Raw genomic sequence first — 21,326 nt, 5'->3', positions numbered from 1 at the left:
GTTAATATAAAATGCACACAGTTAATACAGGGAAAAAAAAATACATTTTTAAAAATGTCTCATGTGATTGGCTGTAGGATGCTGGCACAAAAACATCAAACTAGTTGTTAACCGAGATATACGTTAGCAAGTAGATAAGATCTATTACATCTAACCATTTGTTTTTTTAAAGTGTCCATGTTCTAATGAGTCCACCATGTTAATTCCACGCTAGGCTTCTCCCGCCATTGTTTTGACTCTAGCCTTGCAACCAGAAGGCTGACAAATACACTGTTATTTTATAATTAGGATTTTCGGTTTTAATTAACCTGTGTAATAATCCTCATTAAATGACTTCAAAGAATGCTGTGACAATCGGAACACAACTTAACTCCTTCATCTGCCACCCAGAGGTGATGTACCACTGACGGATGTACCGACTGCTGTCCCCGTCATTGCTGTCTATGCTGAGTCTGAAATTGTAACCATATTAGTCCACCTGTGACCAGGATTTACACACAGACATATTAGCACATCTGCTGCCACTTATACATATTATCTAGTGCCAGACTCAGCTGCCTTATTCTCCATCTGCATAAGAAACTGTTTTACAAAGTCAAATTATATATAAATATACATAAGTTGTTTAAAATAAATACACATATATATATATATATATATATATATATATCTATCAAGAACCGCTCCTTAACATTTCATTAGTTTTAAATTAAATAATTTTGCAGCTCATCTCTGACGATGTGTAAATATTTGCAAATTAGCAAGAGGTAAGACAGGCAAAAAAAATTCCTTAATTACCACTTTCAAAGCAGTGTATTGATTTCAGCTGCAGATTTCAAGTAGGACTGAATAGCCCCTAATGAAGTGAATTGTTTAATGCAAGGTGCTATTCTGCAAAGGAAGACAGTTTCCTGCTTTTCATTAATAGCAATTCAACCCAAGTGCTTGAAAGCTGTCTGTATTATAAATAAAATACAGCTACGGTGATAATACACTGTAACCGCTTCCCTAAACTAAATTATGTCCACTTGTATTGTCAGATCATTCCATTAAGCGATGCCACAGTTTAATCTAAGGGACATATCATGTGGATTATTATCTGAATGATGAAGAATAATACCCAGATGAGATTTCTCACTTTTATTTAAAAGACAATATTTGGTGATTTATGTCAGGATTGGGCAGGTCATACACACTTACAAACACAGAGATATTTTAATTATCTATTTATTTAAAACAACATATTTTTTTCGACCATTGACATTTATTATTTAATTATTTCAGTTGTAGAGTAACCCCCAATGATCTCCCATGAAGTCATGTAAAGGATATGTGCTTCGAATGCATACAAATCTATTGTTCTAATAAAAAATATAATCACAGATTAAAAGAAACCTTGTATTATAATCCTATAAGACTTTTAGTCCTTGAATAAATATAGTGGGCTCAAGTTTAGTTTGAGGAGGATTTCCTGGCAATAATAAATAATCAGAAAATTGGATTTTATTTATTTCTGTTTTTACAATTGTTGCAAAAAAAAAAAAAAAAAGGACAATCCCTGCAACCCGTTGTATATCTGTGATCCTTGGCGCAATAGATGTATAACTTCGCTTTTCTGACAAATCCTGGTTAAGTAAAAGTAAAGGGGAGTGTTCCAGTTGTTTTGGTAATATTTATATTCAGACAGGCAGATACATAACTGGAAATCTTCATTGATTTTCCAATTGTTTCCTTTATTTTTCATTTGGTGTCTGAAGATGACCCATTCTGCACCAGCTGGGAATACATTACCCTGGAGGGTGACAATCAGACAATGGTGGCAGGTTAAGGGCACCAACAACAATTTGCCAGTGTGTGCTAAATAAATAATAATAAGGCTGTATTTCACGCAGAGAATTTCGGACAAGTATTTTTTTTTATGATCAGAGATTAGCGCTCATCCAGAACAAGCAAACAATTTGTTTTCGGCTGAGAAGTGCACAGGAATAAACCGTACCTGCCTTCAGTGGAATTTAGCATTCGGCACTAAGCACAAGGTTTTTCCCTGTGGAAAAAAGCTTGACCAGGGTATTCTCATTTACAAAGAGGCAGGTTAAACAGTTAAACGCTAGCAAATCCTTCATAGCCCTGTGGGAAATTCCACTTTAATCCTGAACTTATAGGAGGACAATCAAAAGCCAAAAGCCTGGGTAACAAATCTGATCCGTGGTTACAAGTATGTTCTCCTGGGATGGCAGGAGATGCTCCCTGCACAAGCCCAAGAAGGATAAATACCTTAATGATGAGACAGATAGTGGATGCAGAAGCAGAGCCTGGCTACAGACATTCGCTTCCAATTTAACGTTGCATCATAAAAAGGCAATTGTGCTGGAACTGAGGGTGAGCCAGTCCTGATTACTGAAACTTGAAGTGTGGCTTTAAGGAATGATTAATGACAACAATGTCAGAGTTAAAACAGTGGCACAATGAGAGTTATCTCTAATCCACCTGCTTGCAGACTGTGATTGTAAAACCAGGATGCAAACAGACCCCTCAATCCCCTTCCCCCGCACAACCTGATAACGAAAAAAGGAAAAAAAGCTGTAATACAGGGGCAGGGAATTCATGATACAAAGGTGCAGAGCTGCAGATAGGTGTTAATGTCATGGGTAAGAAGGTGTGTATGCGAGAGACAGATATTAAAACGTGCTGTATATTGCCTTGTCCAGCGATAGCATATATTTCTGTTTCATCTACGAGAGCGCTACTATGTGACACCAAGTTTCAGAAGAACCTTTTAACATTTCTTCTTACGTTTTCTGTAATGAGGTTTCCTGTAGCGATATCTGCTTATATTTCTCAGGCTTTTTAACTGGTTTTAAAAACATCAATACCTCTGGCACAAGAATGCTTCTTACAGGCCTTATTCCTGAAGTGCCTAATGTGTTATTCCTTGAGGCTACAAGTTAGACACATAAAGGCACTATTTTCTAGTACACGGCTGGAGGGGGCAGTATAATCCCTATTGTTGTCATAAACTCGACAAGAAACCCCATCTACTAATTATAAATATTTAAGAAATATGGCTGGAACGCTGTGAGAGAAATAAATGTCTTTTCTACAGCATTTCTTTATTTAAAGCTGAATTATTTACTACAGTTTATATTCATTTCCCTTTGGTTGGAAAATGTAGCGTCCTTTTCTGCTTCAAACACCAGCTTTTATTATTATATATTATTATTGTGTTTATTGCTTGTGCACTGTAGAAAATAATATTTGCAGAGGTGCTTAATTGTCTTGAGTTTTCCCCTAAATGGATCTTGAAGAAGCCGCCAGGCATCATTTAACCGACGGGGTCCCTTCCTAAACCTGTTTAACTACAGACAAAAGATATCTGTGGTGTGAAGCTTCCAGTACTGTATGTAAGAAACACAAATCTGTCGCTGACCTCCATAGAAGCTATGGAGAGAGTATTGCTATAGTCTTTTCCATCAGAAATATATTTAATACATACCTTTATCCCTATAATGCTTTAACGTTGTGCAATAGCCTATCTACATCCCCGAATTGAGTACAATGTGTGAATATAATATATTGATACTGGAAAACTTGTGGGTTTTGAAGCGTATTTTGTAAGTCTCAGGATATTAAACAAAACCTCTCTTATGTTGCGCATTGTTTGCCCTGAAGAAATGACAATACTGCCACACTGAGGATTATCTATGCTATGACACTTTGTGTGTCTGTTTATTCTAGTCTGTCCATTAATATTGTATTACAAGGTCGTTTGTAATAATTGGCATATACTTAGATTTTCAAATAACTAATACATTACATCAACGTACTAATAATGTCTTAAGTCGTCATTTCCAAAATGTGTTCAGCTAAGCAGTGTAATATATAGTGCTTTCCGGATGAGCACTGCCTTAGGCACTGAGAATATGCCTAAATTAGTGATATTGCACATTCTACTTATAACTTAATTTTTCAGAGAAAAGTAGGGAATATGGAAGACATACACAGTAGCGGGGGGGGGGGGGGGGAAGAAAGGTAGATGGAAGTTAAACATTAATATAAAATCTTATTTTATTCACTGACCGTAAATTGTGTTGCCCTTGGCATGCCACTGATATGCCTTTATGGTAAATATAGCCCTGCAGCCTAGCCAGTATTTATAATTCATTATAATGTATTAATTGTCCAGACAGACAACAATAATGACAGTATACAAAGTAAAACAAGTGCTTGGAAACTAAAGTTAGAGTAGATGCAGCTTGTTATTATCTTAGGTCTTGTTGTCTAGAGAATTTCCAACTAGCCAAGGAGGCAGCTTGTAGTTCCGCAGTACAAATAGGGTAAACATGGTGTATGTCAAGCCAATGCCTCGGGACCAACATTGAAATATGTTCACAAACAGTATATACTGTAACTCAACAAAGTGTAAAAAAATAAAAATAAATCACTTGTATTCACTAAAATATAGGAGACATGTCAAACCAATATACTACATGTTATATCAGTATTATCATAGATATATCATTTATTCATTTATTTACTCTGCATACATATTTAGGTATATTTCTTAGTGTGTTTTACATATTCATTACTTCTAGTTTATTCTCTTGTGGAGTTTGGCATTGCATAGGTTAACAATAAATTAATCAGATAGAAATTGATGAGGGATAGTGATAAACTCACAAGCATATGAAAGCCAGGCTGCATCAGCCTCTGGCGATATCTAATCCCCATCTATTAGTTCGTTGGACTTATATATATATATATAGAGAGAGAGAGAGATAGAGATAGAGATAGATAGATAGATAGATAGATAGATAGATAGATAGATAGATAGATAGATAGATAGATAGATAGATAGATAGATATAGAGGTACATACTGTATATAATTTTTTTTCTCTCTCTTTTTTTTTTTTTTTTTTTAAGACCAAAGCTGAGAGAGTTTCAGCTTTGTAAATAGCGCAGAGATGACGTGCTGTCAGAGTTATGTATGAATGATATGAGATATATAAATAATGCGGCATTCATGAAGTCTCTGGTTTGCTAATTACCAAGATTCTCTGTGCAAGCACAGCCCTGAAAGGCTGAGGATAAGAAAGATGCTTTTATACCTGTCTGTCACACCAGGAATCTCAGCTGTAGACTGTCACTAAACTCCTCATGTCAAAGTCTGCAGGAGAGAAAAGCAGGAAGGTTGGTGAGGGGTTTTTTCTATTTGCTTTTTTTTTCTTCTTTTTTTAAATAAAAAAACCAGGGAGACGCATTTTAATGAAAGCCTCTGCATGTGAAACGTTTGAATTGACATGGAGATATGACCAGACCCAGAGCTGAAAGCAGACACAAGATTTTACTTGTAATTACAAACTGGAAGCGGCAAATCTCATTCACCCTCTTTTTTTGCTATGAAACCAACAGCCTTCAGGGGTTAACCAGTACTTTCTATATGGATGGTGCCTGGCTATTCTGCTGCAACTTTTTAATGAAGGGAATGGAAGACAGGTATAAACCATTGTACATGCGTATAGTTGCTTCCCTGCCAGCGAAGTGCTGAAGGAACACGCTAATTGCTTATTCTGGCTAGTTGTGTGTACACTGCCTTTATTTATCTCTATAGCACAAACATACCTGTATGTATAGAGACTTTACACTGCGTCACATTGGTCCCTGCCACAACAGAGCTTACAATCTAAAACATACATTAGGGCCAGTTCAGTCAGAAGCTAATTACTGTTCCTTTGTGTTCATGTATTATGGGATGAAATACTTGTCATCCCTGATCATATTCAACAACCCGCTTACACTTGCGAATAATCCATATGGGGTAACCGACTCATATACTTTTTACAATAATAAATTAGGGAGTATAACAAATTAGTTTACATAAATCCCATTGACATCAAAAATGTCAACAGTATAATAAATAAATAAATATATATATATATATATATATATATATATACACATAATACACACACACACATAGATTACTATAGGCACAGAGTTGTACTGTGTGTGTGTGTGTGTGTGTGTGTGTGTGTGTGTGTGTGTGTGTGTGTGTGTGTGTGTGTATATATATATATATATATATATATATATATATATATACAGGTTGAGTATCCCTTATCCAAAATGCTTGGGACCAAAGGTAATTTGGATATCGGATTTTTCCGTATTTTGGAATAATTGCATACCATAATGAGATATCATGGTGATGGGACCTAAGTCTAAGCACAGAATGCATTTATGTTACATATACACCTTATACACACAGCCTGAAGGTCATTTTAGCCAATATTTTTTTATAACTTTGTGCATTGAACAAAGTGTGTGTACATTCACACAATTCATTTATGTTTCATATACACCTTATACACACAGCCTGAAGGTCATTTAATGCAATATTTTTATAACTTTGTGTATTAAGCAAAGTTTGTGTACATTGAGCCATCAAAAAACAAAGGTTTCAATATCTCACTCTCACTCAAGAAAGTCCGTATTTTGGAATACCCCGTATTTCGGAATATTTGGATATGGGATACACAGGTTGAGTATCCCATATCCAAATATTCCGAAATACGGAATATTCCGAAATACGGACTATTTTGAGTGAGATAGTGAAACCTTTGTTTTTTGATGGCTCAATGTACATAAACTTTGTTTAATACACAAAGTTATTAAAAATATTGTATTAAATGACTTTCAGGCTGTGTGTATAAGGTGTATATGAAACATAAATGAATTGTGTGAATGTAGACACACTTTATTTAATGCACAAAGTTATAAAAAATATTGGCTAAAATTACCCTCAGGCTGTGTGTATAAGGTGTATATGATACATAAATGCATTCTGTGCTTAGATTTAGGTCCTATCACCATGATATCTCATTATGGTATGCAATTATTCCAAAATACGGAAAAATCCCATATCCAAAATACCTCTGGTCCCAAGCATTTTGGATAAGGGATACTCAACCTGTATTTATCTTGATAACATAAAAAAAATTAATTTCTAGTAACATTTACATATTTCAGTAGCATTGTAGTTTCTTGAAAATGCCTAAATTGTAATTACTTTGCTAATGTAAGTGTTTGAATTAATTTTTGCAGCACTCACAAAATGCAGGAGTGGATTAATTTATCTTTTGCATTGGTGTTCTCACCTGTAAAGTGCATATGTACATCCATCATTTGTTCCCTAAGATGGTTGCTGACGTTGGTGGAAAGGGACACTGCCTGAAGAAACTGAATGATCAGTTTATGTGGTATATGTGTTTTCTTATTTTGGTCAACATTATATGGAAAAGTTGTTTCATTGTGAACTTATAGATCACTAAGGTCCTCTCCCAGCTTTCATTTTGGATAAAGATTGTATTATAAAATGTGTTCATTTCACAATTATTTTGTTACATGTATTAACACGATTTTCTGTTGTTGTTTTTTTTGTTTATTTTTTTAAGACAATTTGAAGAGCCATTAATCAAGTGGAAACTCTTACAAGGATATATTTTATCTTCTAATTGTAGTCTTTCAGAAGTCTTGTTTAACTTAATACAAGAAATTAAATATATGTTGTGGAAATTATATTTTGTCCTGAGGGTCCTTCTACTTTACAAATAATTAAAATTTAAGTTGTGTAGTCTTAACTCTAAAGTCTTAACCTTAAATGTACCAGGTTGGTCAGTACTTACAGCTAGGCTGAAGAGCTTGCCATTTATACAAATTAAACTTCCTTGAGATGCATAACTGTCCAAACAAATACAAACTCCCCCATGTCTTATCTGTACAAACAGAATACATACAGTATATTCTACAAGGTTGAAAACTTTTTTTGTGTACCAAAACATCTTTTCCACTTCTTGTTGGCAAAGTATATACAGTGTAATACAAGGGAAAATTAATATTTTAAAGAAATGTTAATACAGGAACTCTAGGGTAGTTCAGTAAACATATAAGAAGGTAATATGATGATTAGACAAGGAGGGATACCACTTTCTACTTAGCCAAAACCAGTGTGGTCTTATCACACAAATCCAGGCCTTTATTCCTATGAATGGCATCAGCACAGTTGAGATCCCATTGAGTAGACAGCTGAGATTCCATTGTATGGATCAGTATAAACCTAACTATGAAATTGCAGTTGTACTGGCCCTATAGTCACCATACAGACAGTAGTATGAAAGGTTACCCCAAACAAGGAGGTGCTTAGAACTACAAAGAAACTTTTTTAGATAGTTACATAGTTTGTGAGGTTGAAAAAAGACAATCCGTCCATCGAGTTCAACCTATTTGTGTTCTCCTACTCTGTTTTATTTTCAGGAGTAATTTTATCTGTTGATAAAGTCGCCATTGTGTTGTATTTCCTAATTTTATTATAACTAGGGTACGTGATCTATCCACCATAACCCTGTACATCCTTATCCATTAGGAATTTATTTAGGCCATTCTTAAAAGAATTGAACGAGTCTGCCATTACTACTTTCTCAGGCAGGGAATTCCAAACTCGTATTGTCCTTACTGTGAAAAAACCTTTCCGCCTCTGTGTGCGGCATCTCCTCTCCTCTAACCTAAGTGGGTGTCCACGTGTTTTCTGTGCTGGTCTTAACAAAAACAGACCCCCCGAAAGCTCTGTGTATTGTCCCCTTAAATATTTATAAATGTTGATCATGTCCCCTCTTAATCTCCTCTTTTCTAGTTGTGAACATGGCAAGCCTTGAAAGTCTTTCCTGGCATTCCAGCATCTTCATCCCCTTAATTAGTTTGGTCGCCCGCCTCTGAACCTTTTCTAGTTCCAGGATATTCTTTTTGTAGTAGGGTGCCCAAAATTGCGCGCAGTATTCCAGATGTGGCCTCACTATGGCTTTATATAATGGGAGTATAACACTCTCATCCCTTGCATCAATTCCCATCTTTATGCATGCTAATACCTTGTTTGCCTTTTTTGCAGCTATCCTACATTGCTAAGTTTGTTATCTATATGAACACCTAAATCTTTTTCCAGTACGGAGTTCCCTAAAATCACCCCATTAAGTATGTAGGTGTTATTTTTGTTCTTGCTACCAAGGTGCATTACCTTACACTTGTCTGTATTAAACCTCATTCTCCATTTTGCTGCCCATGATTCCAGTTTAAATAAATCGTTCTGGAGAGACTCAGCATCTCCCTCCAAATTTATAACCTTACATAGTTTGGTATCAACTGCAAAAATTGACACCATGCTCTCTAGACCTTCCGCTAGGTCAGGCATTCCCAACCACGGTCCTCAAGGCACACTAACAATGCAGGTTTTAGTGATATCCAGGCTTCAGCACAGGTGACTTAATTAGTACCTCAGTTATTTTGATTTAACCATCTGTGCTGCAGCCTGGATATCACTAAAACCTGCACTGTTAGTGTGCCTTGAGGACCATGGTTGGGAATACCTGCGCTAGATCGTTAATGAAAATGTTGAACAATAGCAGTCCGAGAACAGACCCTTGTGGCACACCACTTAGAACGTCAGTCTAATTTGAAAAAGTTCCATTTACCACAACGTGCTGTTCCCTATTATCTAACCAGTTACTAACCCACGTTCATATTGTGCTCTCTAGCACTAGTTCATGTAACTTATAGATAAGTCTCATGTGTGGCACTGTGTCGAAAGCTTTAGCAAAGTCTAAAAAGATTACATCCACCGCCTTACCCTGATCAAGGTTCGCACTAACTGATTCATAAAAGCCTAGTAAGTTTGTTTGACATGATCTATCCTTCACAAATCCATGTTGGTTCCTAATAATCATCTTTTTGGCTTCTAGGATCTTCTGTACACTATCCCTCAGAATGCTTTCTAGGACTTTCCCCACTATAGATGTAAGACTAACTGGTCTATAATTGCCTGGTTCAGCTTTACTTCCCTTTTTGAAGATTGGCACTACTTCCGCTATACGCCAGTCTTTGGGAACTATGCCTGATGTAAGTGAATCATTGAAGATTAAAAATAGAGGTCTTGCTAATTCGGAGTGTAGCTCCATGAGAACCCTTGGATGAATACCGTCTGGACCAGGTGACTTATTAATCTTAATTTTTTTCAATTGGTCACAGACTTCCTCCTCACTTAAATAAGCACTAAGCAGTGGAACATTGGCCCTCATTCCGAGTTGATCGGTCGCAAGGCGAATTTAGCAGAGTTACACACGCTAAGCCGCCGCCTACTGGGAGTGAATCTTAGCTTCTTAAAATTGCGACCGATGTATTCGCAATAATGCGATTACTAACTACTTAGCAGTTTCAGAGTAGCTCCAGACTTACTCTGCCTGTGCGATCAGTTCAGTGCTTGTCGTTCCTGGTTGACGTCACAAACACACCCAGCGTTCGCCCAGGCACTCCCACCGTTTCTCCGGCCACTCCTGCGTTTTTTCCGGAAACGGTAGCGTTTTCAGCCACACGCCCCTGAAACGCCGTGTTTCCGCCCAGTAACACCCATTTCCTGTCAATCACATTACGATCGCCGGAGCGAAGAAAAAGCCGTGAGTAAAATTACTTTCTTCATAGTAAAGTTACTTGGCGCAGTCGCAGTGCGAACATTGCGCATGCGTACTAAGCGGATTTTCACTGCGATGCGATGAAAAATACCGAGCGAACAACTCGGAATGAGGGCCATTGTCCTTATTTGGGTTGAGTGTTAGTTCATTCATCTGGTCCTCTATTGTAAATACTGATGAGAAAAACTTGTTTCATGTATCCGCTATGTTGTTATCATTTTTTATTAAGTTTCCCAGTTTGTCCTTTAAAGGGCCTATACTCTCCTTCTTTAATCTTTTGCTGTTGATATATTTAAATAATTTTTTGGAGTTTGATTTACTTTACTTTGCTACTAGCTTTTCAGTTTCTACTTTAGCCGTTCTTTTTTCTTTTTTGCATATCTTGTTGCAAACCTTATAGTAGTCGAATGACTCCGCCTTCCCGTCAGATTTGTATTTTCTGAATGCTCGCATTTTTCTGCCCAGTAATTCCTTAACATTTTTATTAACCCACATGAGTTTGGAGTTTTTAGTCCTTTGTTTGCTGCCCATGGGAATAAATTTACGAGTAATCTCATCGAGCATTGATTTTAATGCCTCCCATTTCTCCGTAGATGGCAGTTTCATTCGTCCATTCCTCTTCTCATTTACACTGCCATCAGGAAAGAGGCATCAGCAAAGGCAAGGCTATAGTAAATAACTAAAGAAAAATATGGGTGCATAAAATTAGCTGGATTGTTGCCATGATAGTAGTGTATACAGTGAAAAACATATACAGTGCATCCAGAAAGTATTCACAGCGCTTCACTTTTTCCACATTTTGTTATGTTACAGTCTTAATTCAAAATGGAATACATTTATTTTTTCCCTCAAAATTCTGCACACAATTCACCATAATGACAACATGAAAAAAAACATTCTTGAGATTTTTGCAAATTTAATAAAAATAAAAAACTAAGAAATCACATTTACATAAGTATTCACAACCTTTGCTCAATACTTTGTTGATGCACCTTTGGCAGCAATTACAGCCTCAAGTCTTTTTGAATATGATGCCACAAGCTTGGCACACCTATCTTTGGCCAGTTTCACCCATTCCTCTTTGCAGCACCTCTCAAGCTCCTTCAGGTTGGATGGGAAGCGTCGGTGCACAGCCATTTTCAGATCTCTCCTGAGCTGTTCAATCGGATTCAAGTCTGGGCTCTGGCTGGGCCACTCAAGGACATTCACAGAGTTGCCCTGAAACCATTCCTTTGATATCTTGGCTGTGTGCTTAGAGTCGTCCTGCAAGATGAACAGTCGCCCCAGTCTCAGGTCAAGAGCGCTCTGAAGCAGGTTTTCATCCAGGATGTCTCTGTACATTGTTGCATTCATCTTTCCCTCTGTCCTGACTAGCCTCCCAGTTCCTGCCGCTGAAAAACATCCCCACAGCATGATGCTGCCACCACCATGCTTTACTGTAGGGATGGTATTGGCCTGGTGATGAGCAGTGCCTGGTTTCCTCCAAACATGATGCCTGGCATTCACGCCAAAGAGTTCAATCTTTGTCTCATCAGACCAGAGAATTTTGTTTTTCATGGTCTGAGAGTCCTTCGGGTGCATTTTGGAAAACTCCAGGCAGGCTGCTATGTGCTTTTTTTTACTAAGGAGTAGCTTCCGTCTGGCCACTCTACCATACAGGCCTGATTGGTAGATTGCTGCAGTGATGGTTGTACTTCTGGAAGGTTCTCCTCTCTCCACAGAGGAATGCTGTAGCTCTGACAGAGTGGCCATTGAGTTCATGGTCACCTCCCTGACTTGGGCCCTTCTCCCCCGATAGCTCAGTTTAGACGGCCAGCCAACTCTAGGAAGAGCCCTGGTGGTTCCAAACTTCTTTCATTTATGGATGATGGAGGCCACTGTGCTCATTGGGACCTTCGAAACAGTAGATATTTCTGCAGCAGGGTTCCACAGGGAATACATCGGGGTGTAGAGATGGATCTTGGTCCGGTCACCAACAGGTTAAAGCTTTAGCTGCCCCAGGATGCATTGGGGCCTCCTCTATAACCCGCCTCCAGGCACTGTGAGCTCTTTTTCGGGTTGATGCCTGAGCAGGTTAGTCAACAGGGGGGCTGCGCTGGGCAGCCCTGAAAAAAAGCTTTCTTAGAAGACTTCAAGCGCAGCAGCACTGTTATATGTCAGAGTGACATTCAGCGATGCGGCTCCATCACATCCCAAGCGGTGTCACATACTCCCGCGGCTCAGTTCCCGGGTACTTGCGGCGGAGATGCTCCGGCTCTAGGCATACGGACGTAGACGCTCTCCTGGTTCGTGTGGCAGCTACGGGGAGAGGTAGTTCTGTTTGCAGTCTGGGGAGACGGACTGCGACGCTGGCGTGGACACTGTTGCGCACAGGGACCCCACTATATCTGCCAGGGCATAGGAGTACAGGTCGGGTGTACTAACACCCAGTTTAATAGGACTCCGTAGGACCAGGCGGGGAGGATCAGCATAGGGGAGCCGGCGGTTGACTTGTAGCCCCTCCCCAGTCGAGGGCGCCATCTCTAAGCAGATTTTCCCACCCTGGAGCTGCTTTCCACTCTCGCCCACTGAGAGGCTGGGCGCCATATCAGGTATAGCTGCAGCTGGTCTCCGGGACTGCAGGGCAAGGTCTCCCTTGTAAAGCTACCTGTCTACAGCGCTGTGTTTTTACAAACACTTAAGTATTCTACATGCCTTTAAGCGTTATTTAAGAACAGGTGTACCTGTTACAGAATATATTGTACGAGTATTCTGATATATACCTCCGGTCTAGGACCGCGCTGTGTTTATATATATATATATATATATATATATATATACACACACACACTGACATACTATTGTATACTAGTCCAGTGCAGTTTTATTGTCATAACTAATAATTATCTGCAGTGTCCCTGTGACTGTGTGTGCCTGTATCTGTTGTGTGGATTTCACTTTTAGTGTTTCCCAGATATATCTATCACTATATTCTGTACCCTAAGGGACTTGATGCGTCAGGGTCAATTATATAGTGCATCATAGTATTTACCGATTACACATATTATACTGTGTACTCAGTCACCTAATACCGGATTTATTCACAGGTGTTGTGTACTGGGTACTCAGTCACATACTAAAGAATTTATTCGCAGGTATTGCACTCTGTCTGGCATTATTGTACTTATATGCTCTATTGTTGCATTTACTGAAATGTCTAACAAAAAGGGCAGTAACTCCAGGGACGCTCCCACATCATGCAGGGCATGCACCAAGGATTTACTTGAGGGGGAAGTGTTATATGATCGTCTGTGTAATGTGTGCCGTACATCTCCCAGTCAGTCCGCAGCTCCTGCAACCAATCAGGAGCCACCCTGGGCTAAGTTCTCAACCCTGTTGGGTACTCTGGTGGACCGCCTTATGCCTACTATGGGATCACCTGTGCCACTACAGCCAAAAATTGTCCCTATGGTTAATCCGCCTGGTGGATAATTTATGGTGGATAATTTGTCTAACCAGTTGCAGCAATTAAACCAATCTTTGGTTAGACATAAATCTGCTATAGGTCACACTCGTGTCCCTGGGTCATTTAAGTATCTGCTACCTCCTCACAATCCACGCATCTCTCAGCAGTTTTTTCTGATGAGGATGGGGAACTAACTGTCCTGTCAGACACTGAATCAGATGCTTCTGATGAGGAATCTTCTTTACAGGTTGATGTCCCTGACTTGGGGGTTGCTATTAGACAGATCCTCCAAATCTCTGATGATGAGGAGGATTCCACTACGGTGTCTAAGAAACCTGACAAGTTTAAACGTCAGAAGGTAGCTAAAACTCTATTACCACATTCTGATCATTTAGTGGACATACACCGAGAACCCTGGTCTGAGCCAGGCTCATTTCCGTCACCAGGAAATCAGGATCCTACTGTATCTGGACAACTTGCTGATCCTGGCAAACTTCCACGATGTCCTTCTCAGTCAACTACAATTGACAGTAATCTTCCTTCAAGCCCACAGGTGGCTCATCAATTGGAAGAAGTCCACGCTGGTCCCAGCTCAGAGCACGGTGCACCTGTGGGCACTGGTGGACACGCACAGTCAACGGCTGTTTCTGTCTCCAGAGAAGGTCCTGAAGCTTCAGGACATGATAAGATGCTTCCTTTGTCGTCCCAGAGTGTCGATACACTCGGTGATGCAAGTATTTGGTCTGATGGTGTCGGCATTCGACACGGTAGAGTACGCTCAATTTCATTTCCGCCCTCTACAGTGGTTAATCCTTTCCAAATGGGACTGCCTACCTCATCGGATCAGGTCTCATATGATCACTTTGACTCCGGAGGTTAGTCTGTCGATGACCTGGTGGCTTCAGGACTAGCAATTAAGCAGGGGCTGTCCCTTCTGGATCCACGACTGGATCATGCTGACAATGGACGCCAGTCTGAGGGGATGGGCTTGGTGTTGGAGCAACACTCTTTTCAGGGTTGGTGGACCAAGGAGGAATCACTCCTCCCGATAAACATTCTGGAGTTGCGAGCAATGTTCAGTGCATTGTCTCTTGCCCTGCCCCTAGTACAGAACAGGCCTGTTAAAGTACAGTTAGACAACGCCACCACGGTGGCATACATTAACCATCAAGGTGGTACTAGAAGCCGTGGAGTGGAGTCTTCATCCGGAAGTCTATCAACTCCTAGTGGACACGTGGGGCCTACCAGATGTAGACCTGATGGCATCTCGACACAATCACAAAGTTCTGATCTTCAGGTAAAGGACCAGGGATCCTCAAGCAGCGTTTGTGGATGCACTAGCCTTTCCATGGAACTTTCGGCTGCCTTATGTGTTCCCTCCAGTGTCACTCCTGTCCAGGGTATTGCGGAAGTTCAAGCAAGAAGGAGGAATACTACTTCTAGTCGCTCCAGCGTGGCCCAGACGACATTGGTTCTCAGACCTGCAGGGTCTATCGATAGAGCGTCCTCTTCTACTTCCTCAATGACCAGACCTCCTCGACAGGGCCCTTGTCTCTACCCAGACCTGGCCAGGCTGGCTTTGATGGCATGGCTCTTGAAGCTTCACTGCTAAGGGCAAAAGGATTTTCTGAGGCGGTCATCCAAACTATGTTGAAGGCCCGTAAACCAGCATCTGCCGGATCTATTACAGAGTCTGGAATTCTTATTTCACCTGGTGTGCTGATAAGAACTATAGGATGTTCACATATTCAAGTAATCCAGAATCCTGGCTTTCCTGCAACAAGGCCTGGACTTAGGCCTTCGTCTGGCCTCCCTCAAGGTTCACATATCTGCCTTGTCGGTGTGGTTTCAGAGAAAAATTGCATCTATACTTGACGTCTATATTCACTCAGGGTGTATTGTGGATTCAACCTCCCTATGTCCCTCCTGTGGCTCCATGGGATTTGTCTGTTGTCATGAATGCCCTGCAGGAGTCTCCATTTGAACCTCTTTAGTCAGTGGACCTTAAATGGCTTATGTCTAAGGTCCTGTTCTTACTGGCTATTGCCTCTGCCAGCAGGGTGTCGGACCTAGGCGCTTTTTCCTGTTGTCCACCCTTTCTGATATTTCATTGTGACCGAGCAGTTCTTCGAACTTGCCCGGGTTATTTGCCTAAGGTGGTGTCATCATTTCACCTTAATCAAGATATTCCAGCCTTCATCTCTTGTGAATTGTCCTCCAAAGAACGGTCTTTGGAGGTGGTACGGGCTCTCTGCATATACTATATGTGGAGAGAACTGCCTCTGTTAGGAGGTCAGATACCCTTTTTGTACTGTTTGGTTTCCACAAACGTGGCTGGCCTGCGAATAAGCAAACCTTGGCCAGATGGATTAGAATGGTGATTGCACAAGCTTATGCAGAGGCTGGTCTTCCAGCTCCTGCTGCTATTACAGCCCATTCTACTCGGTCTGTTTGACCTTCTTGGGCCCGCCGGGGTGCGCCCAAAGGACAATTGTGCTAGGCAGCTACGTGGTCCTCTGAACACGTTCATTAGGTTTTATGCCTTTGATACTTCCACCTCCCAGGATGCTTCCTTTGGATGCCAGGTTCTCATACCCGCTAAGGTGCATCCCCTCCCTTGAGGAACTGCTTTAGGACATCCCCGATGTATTCCCTGTGGAACATTTATGGTAGACTTACCATTGTTAAATCTCTTTCTGCGAGGTACACTGGGTTCCACAGGGCGCCCACCCTGACGCACTAGCTTCTATGGGTTTGTATGTCATTAGCCGCTGGTCCTTTCTCCTGTCATGAGAATGTGGTTCTATGTGACTAATATCTGCCTTATCTTTTACCTGCTCTTGCATTGGACTAGTTAACAAAACTGAGCTCACAGTGCCTGGAGGCAGGGTTATAGAGGAGGCCCCAATGCATCCTGGGACAGCTAAAGCTTTAACATGTTGGTGCCTGGATCAAGATCCATCTCTACACCCCGATGTATTCCCTGTGGAACCCAGTGTACCTCGCAGAAAGAGATTTAACAATGGTAAGTCTACCATAAATCTCCTTTTTTCTGTACCATTCCCCAGATTTGTGCCTCGAGACAATCCTGTCTCGAAGGTCTACAGACAATTCCTTTGACTTCATGATTGGTTTGTGCTCAGACATGCACTGTCAAGTGTGGGACCTTATATAGACAGGTGCGTGCCTTTCCAAATCATGTCCAATCAACTGAATTTACCACAGGTGGACTCCAATTAAGCTGTAGGAACATCTCAAGGATGATCAGTGGAAACAGGATGCACCTGAGCTAAATTTTGAGCTTCATGGCAAAGACTGTGAATACTTATGTACATGTGATTTCTTAGTGTTTTATTTTTAATACATTTGCAAAAATCTCAAAACTCTTCATGTTGTCATTATGTCATTATTGTGTGTAGAATTTTGAGGGAAAAAATTAATTTATTTCATTTTGGAATAAGGCTGAAACATAACAAGATGTGGAAAAAGTAAAGTGCTGTGAAAACTTTCCGGGTGCACTGTAAATGTTACTACTTAATTAAGATAGTGTATTTTTTTTCTACTAATATACTGTTTCTTGGAAAACATTTTATATATATGTTAGGGGTGTGCACCAGCCAATTTTCGTGTTTTGTGTTTTGGATATGGATCTTTCTTCGTGTTTTGGACCCTTGCGGGTTTTGGTTTTGGATCTGTATTTTTTTGGAAAAAAGCATAAAAACAGCTAAAATTACAGAATGTGGGATTTTTTTTGTTCCTATGCTATTATTAACCTCAGTAACATTCGTTTCCAGTCTATTCTGAACACCTCACAATATTGTTTTTAGGCCAAAAGGTTGCACTGAGGTAGCTGGATGATTATGCTAAGCAACACAAGTGGGCGGTACAAACACGTGGCCCATCTAGGAGTGGCACTGCAGTGGCAGACAGGATGGCAGTTTGAAAAACTAAGCCATAAAGTTCATAATGCAAAGAAGAAAAAGAGGTGCAAGATGGAATTGTCCTCCCACCCACCCACCCTTATGTTGTATAAACAGGACACGCACAACAACAAACCAATTAATTTCAGCGCCAGGGTCTACCACACGACTGTGGCTGAATATTTGGTTCATTTGGACCCCCACAAAACAAGCTGGCAATGCTCCAAAGAGCGTATAATTCAAAGAAAAGAGGTAAAAGCTGGAATTGTCATTGGGCCCTCCCACCCTCATGTTGTATAAACAGGACACACACACTTTAACAAACCAATCATTTCAGCGCCAGGGTCTGTCACACGACTGTGGCTGAAATGATTTTTTCGTTTGGGTGCCCACAAAACAAGCTGGCAATTAATCTGTCCCTGCACAAACTGGCTCTACGGAGGCAAGATGTCGTCCTCATCCTCATCAACCGATTCCTCACCCCTTCAGTATTGTGTACATTCTCATCCTCACAGAGTATTAATTCGTCCCCACTGGAATCTACCACCACATGTCCCTCTGTACTTTCTGGAGGCTGGTCTTCCCGGAAGAATTGATCATTCATTTTGATGAACACCATCTTCTCCACATTGTGTGGAAGTAACCTCTTACGCTTATCGCTAACAAGGTTACCGGCTGCACTAAAAACTCTTTCAGAGTACACACTGGAGGGGGGGCAACTTAGGTAAAATAGAGCCAGTTTGTACAGGGGCCTCCAAATTGCCTCTTTTTCCTGACAGTACAGGTACGGACTGTCTGACATGTCTACTTGGATGCTGTCACCGATGTAATCCTCCACCATTCTTTCAATGGTGACAGCATCATATTCAGTGACAGTAGACATGTCAGAAATTGTTGGCAGGTCCTTCAGTCCGGACCAGATGTCCAAAGTTGGTCCTGCCTGCCCTGCATCATCGCCAGCGGGTTGGTTAGGAATCGGATATCTAAGTTGCTTCCTGGCAGCCCCAGTTGCGGGAGAAAATGAAGAAGGCGCTGTTGCCGTGTCACGTTCCGCTTCAGCTGACAGTGTTTTCACCAGCAGGTCTTTGCACCTCTGCGGGCTTGTGTCCGCTGGAAAAAGAGATACCACGTAGGCTTTAAACCTAGGATTGAGCACGGTTGCCAAAAATTAGTGCTCTGATTTCAACAGATTGATCACCCTCGGATCCTGGCAAAGCGAATGAAGGCTTCATCCACAAGTCCCACAAACTGAGTGGAATCGCTCTGTCTTAGCTCCTCCTTCACTTTCTCCAGCTGTTTAGGCAAAAGCCTGATGAGGGGAATGACCTGACTCAAGCTGGCAGTGCCTGAACTGACTTCACATGTGGCAAGTTCGAAGGGTTGGAGAACCTTGCATAACACGGAAATCAATCTCCACTGCACTTGAGTCAGGTGCATACCCCCTCCTTTGCCTATGTCATAGGTGGATGTCTAGGCTTGAATGGCCTTTTGCTGCTCCTCCATCCTCTGAAGCATATAGAGGGTTGAGTTCCACTGCGTTACAACCTCTTGCTTCAGGTGATGGAAGGGCAGGTTCAAGAGCCTTTGCTGGCGCTCCAGTCTTCGGCATGCAGTCACTGAATGGCGAAAGTGTCCCAACATTTTTCGGGCCACCGAAAGCGTCTCCTGCACGGCCCTGCCGTTTCTCAAAAAATGCTGCACACCAAATTTATTGTGTGAGCAAATCATGGGACATGCTGGAATTTGCCCTGATTTAATGCCCGCACAATATTGATGGCGTTGTCTGATATCGCAAATCCCCAGGAGAGTCTAAGTGAGGTAAGCAATTGGGCGCTGATTTTCATCAGTTTCTCTAAGTGGTTGTCGGCGGTGTGCCTCTTACTGAAACCAATGATACACAGCATAACCTGCCTTCGAACGAGCTGGCGTTTCTAAGATGCTGCTACTGGTGCCGCTGCTGTTGTTGCTGCGCAAGGCGATACATCTACCCAGTGGGCTGTCACAGTCATATAGTCCTTAGTCTGCCCTGTTCCACTTGTCCACATGGTTAAGTCGACAGTGGGTACAACCGCATTGTTTAGGACACTAAGGACACTTTTCTGACGTCTCTGTACATATTCGGTATTGCCTGCCTAGTGTAGTGGAATCTAGAGAGGATTTGGTACCGGGAACACACTACCTCTATCAATTGTCTCAATCCCACTGCCCTAATGGAAGATACCGGACGCACATCTAACACCAACATAGCTGTCAAGGCCTCAGTTATCCGCTTTGCAACAGGATGGCTGCTGTCGTACTTCATCCTCCTTGCAAAGGACTGTTGGACGGTCAATTGCTTAGTGAAAGAAGTAGTGGTGTTCCAACTTCATCTCCGGGATGATGAACGACTCCCAGCAGCAACAGCAGCAGCGGCAGCAGTAGGCTCAGAAATGCATGATTCTCCGAAGGAATTCCGAATAGGAGGTGAGTCAGTCATTCCAGTGACATGGCCTGCAAGACTACTTCCGATCCTGATTGAGGAGGAAATTGATGAGGAGGGAGTTGCTGGTGTGGTTTGCAGGCGCTTGGATACAACAGGACAAAGGGATTTAGGTGTCCCTGGACTGCTTACGGTCTTAGCCACAGTTTCTGACCTCGACAGTGACTTTTTATGAACGCGCTGCAGGTGACGTATAGGGGAGGATGTTTCTACAGTAGGTGGTTAACGTCCTTACCCCTACTTATTACACCTTTACATAAGGTACATATGGCAAGACAGTAGTTGTCCGTGTTTGGATAGAAATAATTCCAGACCGAAGAAGTGGATTTTTTTGTCTTCTGCCCAGACATGATGATGGGCTGTATTTATCCTACGGACAACAACTGTCTCCCCCAGTGCCTGATTTAAACAAACCACATCACCATCAGAATCTACCTCGTCGACTTCCTCCTCCGCACCAGCTACACCCATATCCTCATCCTGGTGTACTTCAACAGTGACATCTTCAATTTGAATAACAGAAACTGGACTGTGGGTGCTCCTTCCAGCATTTGCAGAGGGCGTGCAAATGGTGGAAGGAGCCACCTCTTACCGTCCAGTGGTGGGATGGTCAGGCATCACAACCGCCAACACATTTGGACTCTCCTTGGGCTTGGGGATTTGTGATACCATCTTAGAACGCAGTTCTTTGCTGTGCTTTTGCCAGCTTAACTCTTTTCATTTTTCTAGCGGGAGGATGTCATGTGAAGCTGAACCTCTAGTCATGAACATAGGTCAGGGCCTCAGCCGTTCCTTGCCACTCCGTGTTGTAAATGGCATATTAGCAAGTTTACGTTTCTCCTCAGACGATTTAAATTTATTGTTTTGGATCATTTTACTGAACTTTGGCTTTTTGTATTTTACATGCCCTCTACTATGACATTGGGCATTGGCCTTGGCAGACGACGTTGATGGCATTTCATCGTCAATG

The 21,326-nt window shown here is 41.4% G+C and overlaps 1 long non-coding RNA gene across 1 annotated transcript in view; it reads right to left on the bottom strand.

Annotated features, from left to right (window-relative positions):
- Positions 1 to 1,187: 1,187 nt before the first annotated feature.
- Positions 1,188 to 21,326, bottom strand: part of LOC134980466 (uncharacterized) — a 73,324-nt gene continuing 53,185 nt past the window's right edge. Inside the window, exons 2-3 of the long non-coding RNA XR_010190402.1 lie at positions 5,107 to 5,165; positions 1,188 to 1,792 (exon numbers count right to left, since the gene is read on the bottom strand). This is a non-coding gene — a long non-coding RNA (uncharacterized LOC134980466). The remainder of the gene's footprint in view (positions 1,793 to 5,106; positions 5,166 to 21,326) is intronic.

The sequence above is a fragment of the Pseudophryne corroboree genome, chromosome 12 (assembly GCF_028390025.1).
Source record: "Pseudophryne corroboree isolate aPseCor3 chromosome 12, aPseCor3.hap2, whole genome shotgun sequence".
NCBI lineage: Eukaryota > Metazoa > Chordata > Amphibia > Anura > Myobatrachidae > Pseudophryne > Pseudophryne corroboree.
The sequence above is the reverse complement of the archived record's forward strand: the minus strand, read 5'-3'. Positions and strand labels throughout refer to the sequence as shown.